This window comes from Cherax quadricarinatus, chromosome 98, assembly GCF_038502225.1.
Source record: "Cherax quadricarinatus isolate ZL_2023a chromosome 98, ASM3850222v1, whole genome shotgun sequence".
Taxonomy (NCBI): Eukaryota; Metazoa; Arthropoda; class Malacostraca; order Decapoda; family Parastacidae; genus Cherax; species Cherax quadricarinatus.
Genome location: NC_091389.1, coordinates 985,301 through 1,001,151, shown reverse-complemented (window position 1 = coordinate 1,001,151; position 15,851 = coordinate 985,301). Strand labels below are relative to the sequence as shown.

At 37.5% G+C, this 15,851-nt stretch overlaps 1 long non-coding RNA gene across 3 annotated transcripts; it reads right to left on the bottom strand.

Annotated features, from left to right (window-relative positions):
* Window positions 1-466: 466 nt before the first annotated feature.
* LOC138855517 (uncharacterized) lies at window positions 467-9,690 on the bottom strand. 3 transcript variants are annotated; one of them, XR_011394756.1, is made up of 3 exons: window positions 9,588-9,690; window positions 2,860-2,953; window positions 467-1,465 (listed from the first exon to the last, which is right to left on the bottom strand). It is a non-coding gene; the product is annotated as an uncharacterized lncRNA (long non-coding RNA). The 3 variants fall into 3 exon arrangements; XR_011394757.1 differs by lacking the exon at window positions 9,588-9,690 and adding an exon at window positions 9,211-9,452; XR_011394758.1 differs by lacking the exon at window positions 9,588-9,690 and adding an exon at window positions 9,037-9,173.
* Window positions 9,691-15,851: the final 6,161 nt, after the last annotated feature.

Here is a 15,851-nt window from a genome sequence, read left to right as displayed (position 1 = left end):
AACGAACGGAGGAAATGTTATTTTAGTGCCAGGAATGTCTGCACGATTTATTCTGGACCCTATTTTTAAATTGGCATTTCTTGAATTTTGTGTGAAATTTGCCAAGTGACTATTGCATAGTTTAAATAGTTGAATGGGTGGTTTCTTTTACAGTTGATAGAATGGAAGGCATTCTAGCAAAACAGTTAAGAATCTGATAGACTGGAATAGTGTAATTGGCCCAAAAAATGGACTCGAGTGAGCAAAACTGCCACTGTGCAAGTGTCGCCGAAACAGCAAAATTTGCAAAAGGCATAATTTTGTCAGTTTTCCATCAAATTTGGCACTGTTTTATTATCTTCACAAACAATTCTCCACCATTTCACAAGAAAGTTTTTTTCCTTGAATTTTTCCAATCCTGAGAGCAAGTTTGACCACAGAGCTCCTGATCCCTGAAAGGGTTAAAAAAGAATCATTTTGCTCCGACTTCTCTTATGCACGACCACCATATTAAGGGTCACACAGCACCTTGGTGATGGCAGACATTAAATTCCAAGAAAGGGAGGGTATTTTAATTTCTTGAATCAAGAGTGTTTCACTGGTATCAAGACACTACCTCTTTAAGTGATCTGCACTTACAAAGTGGGCATTTAGGAACTAATTAAAAATTTTACAGCAGACTAATTGGCAATGCAAACAATCTATAAACCAGTATGATGGTTTTTTATCAAACCTTTATATTTAACAGTACCGTATCAAAACAAGAATGGAGGAACACTGCAGAAGGCCTACTGGCCCATGCAAGGCAGGTCCTTATCAAAACGTCCTCTACCCAAAGCTACCCAAGAATTAACTCTCGTACCCAATGACACCAGTTAAACCCAGCCCCTCTCACTCATATATTTGTCCAATCTTTTTAACCCTTAAACGGTTTAAATGTATATTCATTTTTTCAACATCTGAAAGCATATAAAAAAATGTAGATTTTTTTGGTTTTACATTTGAAAACGTGTAAAAAGTTTTAATCTACATTTTTGTTATATTTGGAAGTATGTAAAAAAAAGTAGATCTACTTTTGTAGCACTACGAATTTGAACTTTGATCTGTTTCGAGCGTTTAAGGGTTAAAGCTACCCAAGGGCTTAGCTTGTATCACCCTACTGGGAAGATTGCTCCACACATCCATGACTGTTAGAGAACCAGTACTTACGTATGTCCTTTCTAAATCTAAATTTATCCAACTTTAGGCTAACATTACTTTGATTTATCTCAAGAAGTATTAGTAACAGAAGTCCAAAAGTTATTTTACAGCTCTATACTTCACTAGTGAGGCCTCATGATATAGGACTTCAAAATTCACATAAAATATTTTTTGCTGCTTCTAAATAAAATCTACTTACACTCCTCAGGTTCTTCAGGTTGTAGGTTTTCATAGGTTGTGTATTCTGATTCTTCAACTTCCTTCACCTTTTTCTTTTTCTTCTTTTCTGAAATAAATGTATGAAATCTTCATTGCAGCCGATTATAACGTTGAACAACTAACATACAGGTGCTCCTCGACTCGCGTTGGTTTGATTTACAATACTTTGGCTTTATGATGGTTCAAAAGCAATTAATTACTTTGGAGATGAAGCACAAGATAGTTACCCAGCACAAAGTTTGTAACTTATTCATTTATTTACTTTCAATAAAGTATTTATAGTTACAGTAATTATTTATTTACTTATTCAATGACAGTTGTTTAGCATATACTCATATTAGACTCACGATATTTTTTATTTATTTTTTTTTTTAACATATTGGCCGTCTCCCACCAAGGTATTGAGGCCCAAAAAAATAAAAGCTTTCATCACTCCATCACTGTCTTGCCAGAGGTGTGCTTACACTACAGTTATAAAACTGCAACATTAACATCCCTCCTGAGTGCAAACACTCTACTGTACTTCCAATCTCCAGGACTGGAGTCCAGGCTGCTAGTTTCCCTGAATCCCTTCATAAATGTTACCTTGCTCACATTTAACACCATGAGGGTTAAGGGTGAAATCTGTCAAACATCTGCCAGTATATTTGTCTGCTTGAATATCTTAATATGCCTTCAAAATAATTTTGAGCAGACAGCTCTTCTGCATATTCCTTCAGATTCCAGTTTGGAGTAATACTGCCTATTCATTATTGCATAATCATTCAGCAGTAAGAAAATGATTCCAAGAATAACTGAACTGCTTAACTGCAATACCTAAATATTACTGTAGGCCAACCTGGAGAAGTCTTGAAACAATATCAGAAAACAGGAGAGAAATGGAATAAAATATTGACTATACTGCTTCCAACTCTAACAATTATGTAACTGTATTATTGTAAGTGCTTTTGCAAGTATTTTTGGGGGTCTGAAACGGACTAATGTAATTTACATTCCTTATGGGAACAAATTAATAATCATTCAGCAGTAAGAAAATGATTCCCAGAATGACTGAACTGCTTAACTGCAATACCTAAATATTACTGTAGGCCAACCTGGAGAAGTCTTGAAACAATATCAGAAAACAGGAGAGAAATGGAATAAAATATTGACTACATGGCAAGATAAATGTATTAATGGAATTCTTTATTGACAATACAATAAAGGATTACAGTGGTACCCCAAGTTTCATACTGCTTCCAACTCTAACAATTATGTAAGTGTATTATTGTAAGTGCTTTTGCAAGTATTTTTGGGGGTCTGAAATGGACTAATGTAATTTACATTCCTTATGGGAACAAATTCGTTTGGTAATGGCACTTTAAAACTGTTCTGGAACGAATTATGTACGAAACTCGGGGTACCACTATTATATTATATTATGTTAAGAGTGCATGGTATTCCTCTGATGGATAAACTTACCCTTCAAAATGTCTAACATGGGAGTTACTGAGGCCTCACTGTCCACTTGAGAAAGAAACTTGACCATTATTCTGGCTTCAACACAATTTCAGTTCTGTAAAGTTAATAAACATTATCTTAAGTACTTTAACAGGTTATCCTAGGGTAGTTAATAAACATTATCTTAAGTACTTTAACAGGTTATCCTAGGGTAGTTAATAAACATTATCTTAAGTACTTTAACAGGTTATCCTAGGGTAGTTAATAAACATTATCTTAAGTACTTTAACAGGTTATCCTAGGGTAGTTAATAAACATTATCTTAAGTACTTTAACAGGTTATCCTAGGGTAGTTAATAAACATTATCTTAAGTACTTTAACAGGTTATCCTAGGGTAGTTAATAAACATTATCTTAAGTACTTTAACAGGTTATCCTAGGGTAGTTAATAAACATTATCTTAAGTACTTTAACAGGTTATCCTAGGGTAGTTAATAAACATTATCTTAAGTACTTTAACAGGTTATCCTAGGGTAGTTAATAAACATTATCTTAAGTACTTTAACAGGTTATCCTAGGGTAGTTAATAAACATTATCTTAAGTACTTTAACAGGTTATCCTAGGGTAGTTAATAAACATTATCTTAAGTACTTTAACAGGTTATCCTAGGGTAGTTAATAAACATTATCTTAAGTACTTTAACAGGTTATCCTAGGGTAGTTAATAAACATTATCTTAAGTACTTTAACAGGTTATCCTAGGGTAGTTAATAAACATTATCTTAAGTACTTTAACAGGTTATCCTAGGGTAGTTAATAAACATTATCTTAAGTACTTCAACAGGTTATCCTAGGGTAGTTAATAAACATTATCTTAAGTACTTTAACAGGTTATCCTAGGGTAGTTAATAAACATTATCTTAAGTACTTCAACAGGTTATCCTAGGGTAGTTAATAAACATTATCTTAAGTACTTTAACAGGTTATCCTAGGGTAGTTAATAAACATTATCTTAAGTACTTTAACAGGTTATCCTAGGGTAGTTAATAAACATTATCTTAAGTACTTTAACAGGTTATCCTAGGGTAGTTAATAAACATTATCTTAAGTACTTTAACAGGTTATCCTAGGGTAGTTAATAAACATTATCTTAAGTACTTTAACAGGTTATCCTAGGGTAGTTAATAAACATTATCTTAAGTACTTTAACAGGTTATCCTAGGGTAGTTAATAAACATTATCTTAAGTACTTTAACAGGTTATCCTAGGGTAGTTAATAAACATTATCTTAAGTACTTTAACAGGTTATCCTAGGGTAGTTAATAAACATTATCTTAAGTACTTCAACAGGTTATCCTAGGGTAGTTAATAAACATTATCTTAAGTACTTTAACAGGTTATCCTAGGGTAGTTAATAAACATTATCTTAAGTACTTCAACAGGTTATCCTAGGGTAGTTAATAAACATTATCTTAAGTACTTTAACAGGTTATCCTAGGGTAATTTCTACAAAATGTACTAGAAAAACTACTGTTAAAAGTTAAATTATTTAAGACTGAAGAAGGTAGTGAGACCTGACAGAAAATACTTTCACTGACTCCTTCACTGGTACCCAGAAGGACATAGATATACAGTGGACCCCCGCATAGCGAACTTAATCCGTGCAAGAGGGCTGGTCGTTATGCGAAATGTTCGCTATGCGAATTAATTTTCCCCATAAGAAATAATGGAAATAAAATTAATCCGTGCAAGACACCCAAAAGTATGAAAAAAAATTTTTTTTACCACAAAAAAATGTTAATTTTAGTACACACAAACTGAAAAAGGCATGCACAATTACATGACACTTACTTTTATTGAAGATCTGGTGATGATTGATGGGATGGGAGGAGGGGAGAGAGAGTGTTAGTGTTTAGAAGGGGAATCCCCTTCCATTAGGACTTGAGGTAGCAAGTCCTTTTCCGGGGTTACTTCCCTTCTTCTTTTAATGCCACTAGGACCAGCTTGAGAGTCACTGGACCTCTGTCGCACAACAAATCTGTCCATAGAGCTCTGTACCTCCCGTTCCTTTACGATTTGTCTAAAATGGGCCACAACATTGTCATTGAAATAGTCACCAGCACGGCTTGCAACAGCTGTGTCAGGGTGATTTTCATCCATAAAGGTTTGCAGTTCAACCCACTGTGCACACATTTCCTTAATTTTTGAAGTAGGCACAATGGATTCCACAACTGGCATAGGCTTCTCAGGGTTAGCCCCAAACCCTTCAAAATCTTTCTTAATTTCCATACTAATTCTCACCCTTTTTACCACAGGGTTGGCACTAGAAGCTTTCTTGGGGCCCATGGTCACTTATTTTCCAGAAACAGCACCGAAAACACTGTAATAATACGAAATATTCCGAGTGTATGCTTGAATGTTACCGCGGAGGCTGGCTGGTAAACAATGGGACGGGCGGCACATGTGAGGCTGGCTGAGGCCGCACATTGGACGCGTCTCGGACGAAGGTCGCTGAGCGGGTTTTTGTCCACTATGCGGGGCAAAATTTTAGCGAACAAAGCGTTCGCTATGCGGATTGTTCGCTATGCAAGGCGTTCGCTATGCGGGGGTCCACTGTAGTTGAAACAACTGCAAACTGCAACATAAACCTTCACACAATGCACTTCTCACCTAAATAAAACAGTATTTCTATGCAGTTAATACAAGTATAATACAAGTATAATAAGTCTTGCAAACAATGGCAAGTCTAAAATGCTTTACATTGCCATTAAGTGTATGAGAGCGTGAGTGTATGAGAGTGTATGAGAGTGTATGTGTGTGTATGAGAGTGTATGAGAGTGTATGAGAGTGTATGAGAGTGTATGAGTGTGTATGAGTGTGTATGAGAGTGTATGAGAGTGTATAAGAGTGTATGAGAGTGTATGAGTGTATGAGTGTATGAGAGTATGAGAGTGTATGAGAGTATGAGAGAGTATGAGTGTATGAGAGTGTATGAGTGTATGAGTGTATGAGAGTATGAGAGAGTATGAGAGTGAATGAGAGTGAATGAGAGTGTATGAGAGTGTATGAGTGTGTATGAGAGTGTATGAGAGTGTATGAGAGTGTATGAGTGTATGAGTGTATGAGAGAGAGTGTATGAGAGTGTATGAGAGTGTATGAGAGTGTATGAGAGTGTATGAGAGAGAGTGTATGAGAGAGAGTGTATGAGAGTGTATGAGAGTGTATGAGAGTGTATGAGAGAGAGTGTATGAGAGTGTATGAGTGTATGAGAGTGTAAGTGGCCTGGTGGCTAACCCTCCCGGGTTAAAAATCCCAACTAAATGTTAAGTCCATTTGTTTCACCTACAACAACAACCTTCACAAACAACTACAATGGGACATTATTCCACTCTGGCTGTTTTTGCCAGGGATTTAGCTAAGCTAAGCTACATACATGTGATAATTTATGTATATTTGTACCAGAATAACAAACTTACATCGCCAGGGAGTCTAAAAGTGAAGTTTGATCCGAGGAAGCTGAGGAAGGTAAATTATTATTACAGTTATTACATAAAGTTTAGATGTGAAGTTTGATCCGAGGAAGCTGAGGAAGGTAAATTATTCTTACGGTTATTACATAAAGCTTAGATGTGAAGTTTGATCCGAGGAAGCTGAGGAAGGTAAATTATTCTTACAGTTATTACATAAAGTTTAGTAAGTAAGTAAGTAAGTAAGTAAGTAAGTAAGTAAATTATTCTTACAGTTATTACATAAAGTTTAGTAAGTAAGTAAGTAAGTAAGTAAATTTATTCAGGTATACACAATACAGTTACATAGAATTATCATACATAGCAGCATATGTGTAGAGAACCCAGGATAACCCAAAAAAGTCAGACAGAGTGACTTATTTCCATTGGGGTCCTTTTACCTTATTATTATAATATAAAGGTTATAATATTTTCTTATTATTCTATAATGAAGATAACATCTTATTATCATACTAAAAAGACTATCTACTACACGAGGGTCATTAAGACTATCTACAATACGAGGGTCATTAAGACTATCTACAATACGAGGGTCATTAAGACTATCTACTACCCGAGGGTCATTAAGACTATCTACAATACGAGGGTCATTACTAGGGATAAGGTAAAATTTACACGTATTTTAGCTAAAAAATAGAAAATCATTCCCCTCCCTTTCTGTTGCTTCATTCATCAGACACTTTTTGGCAGTCTTCTTGAACTGGTTCAAGCTGTGACTGGCCTTGACATTTGTGGGTAGTCTGTTCCATTCCTTTATTGCTGTACAATAAAAGGTGTTTGAAGCCTGGCCACTGACAGTGGGTACTACAAAGTTGTGCTCTCTCCCCCTAGTACTATGATTGCTTTGGTTCCCAACCTTGACAAAATTGACAGCAAGATATTCTGGACACTGTTCGTGAGCAATTTTATAGACATGATTTAGCTTCAGTTGTTTTACTCTGTCTTCAACATTCAGCATATCCAACTGCTGTAATTCATCCTGGCCTACATGTTCTCTTGGTCCCAGCCCCAGGATCAATCTTACGATTTTGTTCTGGGTGATTTGCAGTCTTTCAGTTTTTTTGTCAAGGCAGAGTACCAAGAAGAGCAAGCGTAATCCATATGGCATTGTATAAGGGCTAGACATAGGGTCCTGCGAGCCTCAGTAGGTAGACACTGTGCTTGTCTATACAGGAACTTCAGTCTGGCATTCGCTTTCTTTACTACACTGTTCCCTATCAATTCTCCTGACATGCATGGGTCAAAGGGGATTCCCAGATATTTAACTGATGAAACCAAAGTGATGGACTCCCCATTACACTGAACATTAAAATTATTTACCCTTCTCAGTTTATGTTTCGTACCAAAGAGAATGGCTTCAGTTTTCCCGAGGTGTAATGATAGTTTGTTGTCTACTAACCATTTGCTGCAGGACTCCAGTTCCAGTGTTAAAACATTAGCAATATCTTGTGGGTCTTTACCTGTATGCAGATGACAGAGCACTGTCATCTGCATACAGTAGGAGTTTGCACTTGACACTGATAGGCATATCATTGACATAAGAATAGTAAGGGACCCAGAATACTACCTTGGGGAACTCCACATGTTATCGGCAGGGGTTCTGATTCTGTTTTGTTGATTTTGACTATTTGTCTCCTGTTACTAAGGTAGGACTTAAACCAGTCTACAGAACCTATACCGATAGCTTGAAGTTTCTTACATAATATATTGTGGTTGACAGTATCGAAGGCCTTTTGCAGGTCTAAGGTTACCATACCTATGAGGTTCCCTTTTGACATTTCAGTTCTCAGGTAATCCATCAGATTAATAAGGGAGGTATCGGTTGAGTAGGATCTTCTAAAGCCAGATTGATAGCTATGGAGAATGTTGTTGTCATTAAGGTACTTAACTACTTGAGAATACACCGCCCTCTCTAGAATTTTAGATATTATACTGAGTATACTAACAGGCCTATAGTTGCTTACATCAGACCTATTATTTTTCTTGATAGGAGTAACTCTGGCCTCCTTGAACCCCTCCGGTACGGTATTAGTGGTGACTGATAGATTTATTATGTGAGCAATAGGGATTGACAGTTCAAAAGCACCATCTTTTAGGAACTTAGACGGGATGTTATCAGGGCCTGTGCTCTTAGTTGGGTTTAACCTGCTTAGTTCTTTTTGAATAAAGTCATGAGATACTCTTACTAGTTGACAACTGTTTGGGGTTACCCCTTTATTGGTATAGTATGTTTGAAACTTATCAGAGTCTGTGTTAAAGGTATTTGATGCAGCTGGTAGTTTACTTACTAGTGTTGATGCAACAGATGTGTAGTATGAATTAAAGCAATTTGCCACCTTAGATGTTTCGTGGCATACCTCATTATCGATAGTGAGTACTATGTTAGACCTATCTACTGGCTTATGGCTATATCCCAACTGTTTTAGTTGTTGCCAGAGCTTTCTGGGGTTATGCTTATATTCTTCAATTTTTGAGCAGTAGTGCTTTGCCTTTGCTCCTTTTATAAGTCTCTACTCTGTTCCTCACCTTTGGAATTCATTTAGTGCTGCAATATCCTGTCTGTTTGCTTTAAATCTTTTTAGCAGCTGGTCAGTTAAGTCAGTTAAGAGGAACACTAATAATGTTGACAAACTACTTTACCACCTCCAAACATTACTGTTTGAACTCTTACCAACTTCTGAAGTTAACAAATTAACTTACCAACTTCTGAAGTTAACAAATTAACTTACCAACTTCTGAAGTTAACAAATTAACTTACCAACTACTGAAGTTAATAAATTAACTTACCAACTTCTGAAGTTAACAAATTAACTTACCAACTACTGAAGTTAATAAATTAACTTACCAACTACTGAAGTTAACAAATTAACTTACCAACTACTGAAGTTAACAAATTAACTTACCAACTACTGAAGTTAACAAATTAACTTACCAACTACTGAAGTTAACAAATTAACTTACCAACTACTGAAGTTAACAAATTAACTTACCAACTACTGAAGTTAACAAATTAACTTACCAACTACTGAAGTTAACAAATTAACTTACCAACTACTGAAGTTAACAAATTAACTTACCAACTACTGAAGTTAACAAATTAACTTACCAACTTCTGAAGTTAATAAATTAACTTACCAACTTCTGAAGTTAATAAATTAACTTACCAACTTCTGAAGTTAATAAATTAACTTACCAACTTCTGAAGTTAACAAATTAACTTACCAACTTCTGAAGTTAATAAATTAACGTCAACAACAATAATGTTAACTCTTCATATACAACACAACAGTGTTACCAACCCTTCCAACCCGCCCGGCCGAACATTACCAACCTGCTCACCCAATATACATCGTTCCACTGCCTAACATTCAATATATTTAACCAATAATAAGTAATAATAAATATTTTTGATATTAATAAACTGCTTGCTTAAGTCCGAAATGATTTTAAATTATCCATTTGAAGGAAATACAAGAAATATTTTCCATAATTAGTTTCTACATACCAGGTGGTTGGCAGAACTGAAGCGACCATAACTATAAATATTTACAACTCATATTACTTAAATTATTTGAAAAAAACTAATAAACAAAATAAACTAAATTAAAAATATGAATAAAAATAAAAAACTTTGGAATATTTTACATATATTCTATATATTCACCGCCAAATATACAAAGATATTACAAGGACCTTAATTAAGAATTAAGGAGTTTATTTCCTTGTATATTTTACAATGTGTAATTACAATATTAATTTGATAAGTACGAAAAAAGTCATTATGATGGTGACTACTTAATACTTGACATATATATCATTGTTGGTTCTAAACTTTGTTTTTTATATATTAACAGAGGTAGTAGTGGTTTAGCAATATTTAACAAGTAGTTAAATAACTTATAATGTTATATTTTAGCACATTATACATAATAAAATTAAGATTTAGGAAGGATATAAGAAAGTATTGGGTAAGAACATAAGAAGAAGAAGAACATAAGAACGAAGGAACACTGCAGCAGGCCTACTGGCCCATGCGAGGCAGGTCCAAGTCTCCTACCGGCTTAAGCCAATGCTCCAACCTAGTCAGGTCAGGTCACATTGACTTAAGGGAGGAACGCGGCAACTGACCTAGTAGCACAAGCTAGTCAGGTCAAACTCACACCCACCCACACCCACTCATGTATTTTGTGGAAATTTATTTGGTCCCTAAAGTTCCACAGGACAGATACAGCGTACGAAGGGGTCCCAGCATAGCCGTAATGGAACATCTGAGCTGGGTGGCCCTTAAACCCACCCAAACAAAAGCTTTCTCCCCGAGTTGGCGTGGTTGGTAAGCTTATTTAATTTATAGATTTACCCTTCAGGGAAGGAGTAGGTAGTTTTACTGTTAGTATATTAATATTAGGTTTACTAAGGCAGCTGTAGATAATAATAATGTAGACCTAAGACCTTAACATAGGTAGTAATAGGCCAATAATGTAGGCAAACACTAGGTTAAGTTAGCTAGGGAGAACTGGCAGCCCTAGCTTGAATGACGAGGCGCGGGTCTCAAAGACACAATAGCGTTCTTCTTAAGACAGACACCAACTGGACAAGACGTGCCGTGGTCAGCAGACGGTGCCCCCCATGTGTCTTCACATTCGAGACCTGGGGAAATCTGGTAGAGGCACCTCGGTGTACCGTAGATGACCTCCGTCAGGCCCATACAGTAAGACAAGACCTCCACTTTATCTCGTAGATTTCTGGCCAGTGTCTGGGGAGAATTGTGAGTGAGTTTGATCTGTGGGCCCAGTGTGCAGCAGGCAGTGCATGCCCAGAATTAAGGCTCCCGGTTGCACGTGGTTTCTGAGGGGAAGTCCAAAGAAGCTAAGGCTAAGCTTAGGGAAGTTGAAGATCAGGATATATGCTGCAACACCAAGTAAGTTAGTCCTTTATACGTGCATGCAGGCGAGTTTCTTGCAACACCAATCATTTGTGAAAATCTGTCCTATAAGCCACTTGTGAGGCTGAGGTACCCACCTCAGAGCTCTGTGTCAACAGAGTTTGCCAGGGTAGGTGACTCACTTGGAGGCAGTCCACACAAATTTTCACATATTTATCCAACCTATTTTTAAAGCTACACAACGTTCTGGCCTCTATAACTGTACTGGGGAGTTTGTTCCACTCATCCACAACTCTATTACCAAACCAGTACTTTCCTATATCCTTCCTGAATCTGAATTTTTCCAACTTAAAACCATTGCTGCGAGTCCTGTCTAGGCTAGATATTTTCAGCACACTATTTACTTCCCAGTACACTTATACAGGCTGAAACGTTGGATAAATTTAGATTTAGAAAGGACATAGATAAGTACTGGTTTTTTAACAGAGTTGTGGATGCGTAGATACAAGATTTCGTTCGGATTTTTAAACCCGGGAGGATTAGCCACCCAGAATAACCCAAGAAAGTCAGTGCGTCATCGAGGACTGTAACTTATTTCCATTGTGGTCCTCAAATCTTGTCCCCCAGGATGCCACCCACACCAGTCGACTAACACCCAGGTACCTATTTGCTGTTGGTGAACAGGACAACAGGCGTAAGGAAACGTGTCAAAATGCTTCCACCCGCCGGGAATCGAACCCGGGCCCTTTAGATTTTTTAGATTTTGCCACCGAAGTGGCTAGTTTATTGTGCACCCCATATTCATCCTGTGGAGGGTAGCGCAAGAGCATATGGATACACAAAAGGCCTTGGAACTAGGCCCCAAGGAGTTAACATGAATACATATGGATTTATATCTACATACCTGTAGTTCACTTATCTGCTACAAGCAAATTTAGGAAATTTGCTTAGTATATCTGGTATCTTATTTCATTAATAAGATATCTTGACATGTCACAAAGCAGTTGCTTTAACAAGTGATTTAAGGAAGGGATTACTAGCAATGAGCTTCTTGGGAGGCACTTGCAGGTATGTGATATTAAATGAACACATCCATGGAGGGGTGAAATGCTCTTGTTACAGTGATACAGTTCATGCAGGTTATTAAACTTAATGCAATTGCACGTTTTCACAATCCATTTAGATCTGTGAATTTACTTATAGGCAGTAAGGTTCATTGTGACAGTATTACCTGGAGTTTACCTGGAGAGAGTTCCGGGGGTCAACGCCCCCGAGGCCCGGTCTGTGACCAGGCCTCCTGGTGGATCAGAGCCTGATCAACCAGGCTGTTACTGCTGGCTGCACGCAAACCAATGTACGACCCACAGCCCGGCTGGTCAGGTACCGACTTTAGGTGCTTGTCCAGTGCCAGCTTGAAGGGGGCTGTAGGGCAAAATTCCTAACTCGTTTATTTACCGTCCGATTTTCTCCAGTTTTGGTACACAATACAAAGTGTTCTCACTCTTTATTGAAAATATTTATCAAAAATATACCTCAAACAACAACTGAGAAAAGACTGATTTACTGAAAATGCCCTTGGGGTTGATTTCATTTTTATATGGTGCTACGTAATGTTTGGACACTTGGTGCCGAGAGTACAATACTAATACTTATTTTGACCGATAGATTTCCTCTAAAATACCTTACCGTTATTTCACAAAAAAATAAAGTTTGTTAGTTCTGGAATATTGCAAAAAAATCTGCCCATTACTCCCACATAACTCCCAAAGTATTAGGAATATTTCCAAAAACTCAACGGTCAAAATAAGAGAAATCATTATTCTACAATGTCTGTGAATATTATTCCATTTAATTAAGTAATAAAGGAAGCACTTCGGACCTTAGGTGAATAAGTTACTTCCGAGATATCGGCCGGGAGCGCCGGCCGGCCCCCGTCTCAAAAAAAAAAAAAAAAAAAAAATCGCGAAAATCGCGTTTGTTTGGGTGTATTTCTTAGTAAACTGATGTTCATTACCTGGAGTTCATTACCTTTGTAACTAGTTCAGCTATCATAACTTTGGGGTCCAGTCACTGGACCCATTATGTACCTTTGTAATCTTTTGACTACCGCCCACAGGATGGGTATGGGGTGCATAAAGATATTAAACTAAAGTGTGTGTGTGTGTGTGTGTGTGTGTGTGTGTGTGTGTGTGTGTGTGTGTGTGTGTGTGTGTGTGTGTGTGTGTGTGTGTGTGTGTGTGTGTGTGTGTGTGGTGTGTGTGTGACTCAACAATCAATATTTGCACCAATAACTCATTACAGTTGTGACCGGGTGTGGAAGTGTGAATTGCTCATTACTCTATAATTTGTTCATGATTGTAGCCAAAGTATAAACGTAAGTAACCATTCTACAGAATTCATTACCTTTGTAACTTGTGAGCTCATTACCTTTGTACCTAGTTCAGCTATCAAAACTTTGGGGGCCCAGTCCCTGGACCCATTACGTACCTCTGTAATCTGTAAATACCTTTGTAACTTGTCATGATTGTGACCAGACTTACCTGGAGTTCATTACCTTTGTAAATTGTGAGTTCATTACCTTTGTAAATTGTGAGTTCATTACCTTTGTAAATTGTGAGTTCATTACCTTTGTAAATTGTGAGTTCATTACCTTTGTAAATTGTGAGTTCATTACCTTTGTAAATTGTGAGTTCATTACCTCTGTAACTTGCTCAGCTATCAAAACTTTGGAGTCCAGTCCCTGGACCAATTATGTACCTCTGTAATCTTTTGACTACCGCCCACAGGATGGGTATGGGGTGCATAATAAACATATTAAACTAAAAAACTAGTGCTGTTATCCTCTTCAAAACACCGTTTTCTCTTACTCAGAGACTAAAGAATGGGACATGGAGAGCAGTAACTCAATATTTATCGAAATATTCCCGATAATCTTTCGTCATATTATGGCCTATTTTATTCAGCCTAGAGTATATAACATGTTTGTATGTTATTTAGAGTGTTTATTATATCATATTAGATCAATTCTGATAGACAAATAAGCCGTAGAGTTGATATATAAGCGTAATAATGGGCGATTCCTGCTGGTACCTCGGGAGCAGGAACACTGCCGAGCGTTCCCATCTGGTTCCCGGGTGTCACTAAGTCTGCGGATAAGTCCCGCCTACTGTTTTATGATGCCAAATAGTCAGTTATTATATTAGAAAGAATAATGCAAGAAAAGGCGATAAAAAACAAGAAAATAACTCCAAAAAATATATAGGCCGTGAGCAGACTCGGTACCAACATCACCGTCACCATACCTGATATAAATGACTATAATTTATTGTAGAAACGTCGTAGAACATTCATTCTGGTACCATTGTGTTGCCAAAGAGTTGAGCTATTTTTCAGTATATATAACTCAATTTCCATATTTTTTCGATTTTTCGGTGAGCGCGCGCGGAAATTTGCCCTACAGCCCCCTGAAGACTGCCAGGGGTCTGTTGGTAATCCCCCTTAAGTATGCTGGGAGGCAGTTGAACAGTCTCAGGCCCCTGACACTTATTGTATGGTCTCTTAACGTGCTAGTGACACCCCTGCTTTTCATTGGGGGGATGGTGCATCGTCTGCCAAGTCTTTTGCTTTGTAGTGAGTGATTTTCGTGTGCAAGTTCGGTACTAGTCCCTATAGGATTTTCCAGGTGTATATAATCATGTATCTCTCCCTCCTGCGTTCCAGGGAATACAGGTTCAGGAACCTCAAGCGCTCCCAGTAACTGAGGTGTTTTATCTCTGTTATGCACGCCGTGAAGGTTCTCTGTACATTTTCTAGGTCAGCAATTTCACCTGCCTTGAAAGGTGCTGTTAGTGTGCAGCAATATTCCAGCCTAGATAGAACAAGTGACCTGAAGAGTGTCATCATGGGCTTGGCCTCCCTAGTTTTGAAGGTTCTCATTATCCATCCTGTCATTTTTCTAGCAGCAGCAATTGATATAATGTTATGGTCCTTGAAGGTGAGATCTTCCGACATGATCACTCCCAGGTCTTTGACGTTGGTGTTTCACTCTATTTTGTGGCCAGAATTTGTTTTGTACTCTGATGAAGATTTAATTTCCTCGTGTTTACCATATCTGAGTAATTGAAATTTCTCATCGCTGAACTTAATATTGTTTTCTGCAGCCCACTGAAAGATTTGGTTGATGTCCGCCTGGAGCCTTGCAGTGTCTGCAATGGAAGACACTGTCATGCAGATTCGGGTGTCATCTGCAATGGAAGACACATTACTGTGGCAGACATCCTTGTCCATTTCAGATATGAGGATGAGGACCAAGATGGGAGCGAGTACTGTGCCTTGTGGAACAGAGCTTTTCACCGTAGCTGCCTCGGACTTTACTCTGTTGATTACTACTCTTTGTGTTCTGTTTGTGAGGAAATTATAGATCCATCGACCAACTTTTCCTGTTATTCGTTTAGCACGCATTTTGTGTGCTATTACGCCATGGTCACACTTGTCGAAGGCTTTTGTGAAGTCTGTATAAATTACATCTTTCTTTTTGTCTTCTAGTGCACCTAGGACCTTGTCGTAGTGATCCAATAGTTGAGACAGACAGGAGCGACCTGTTC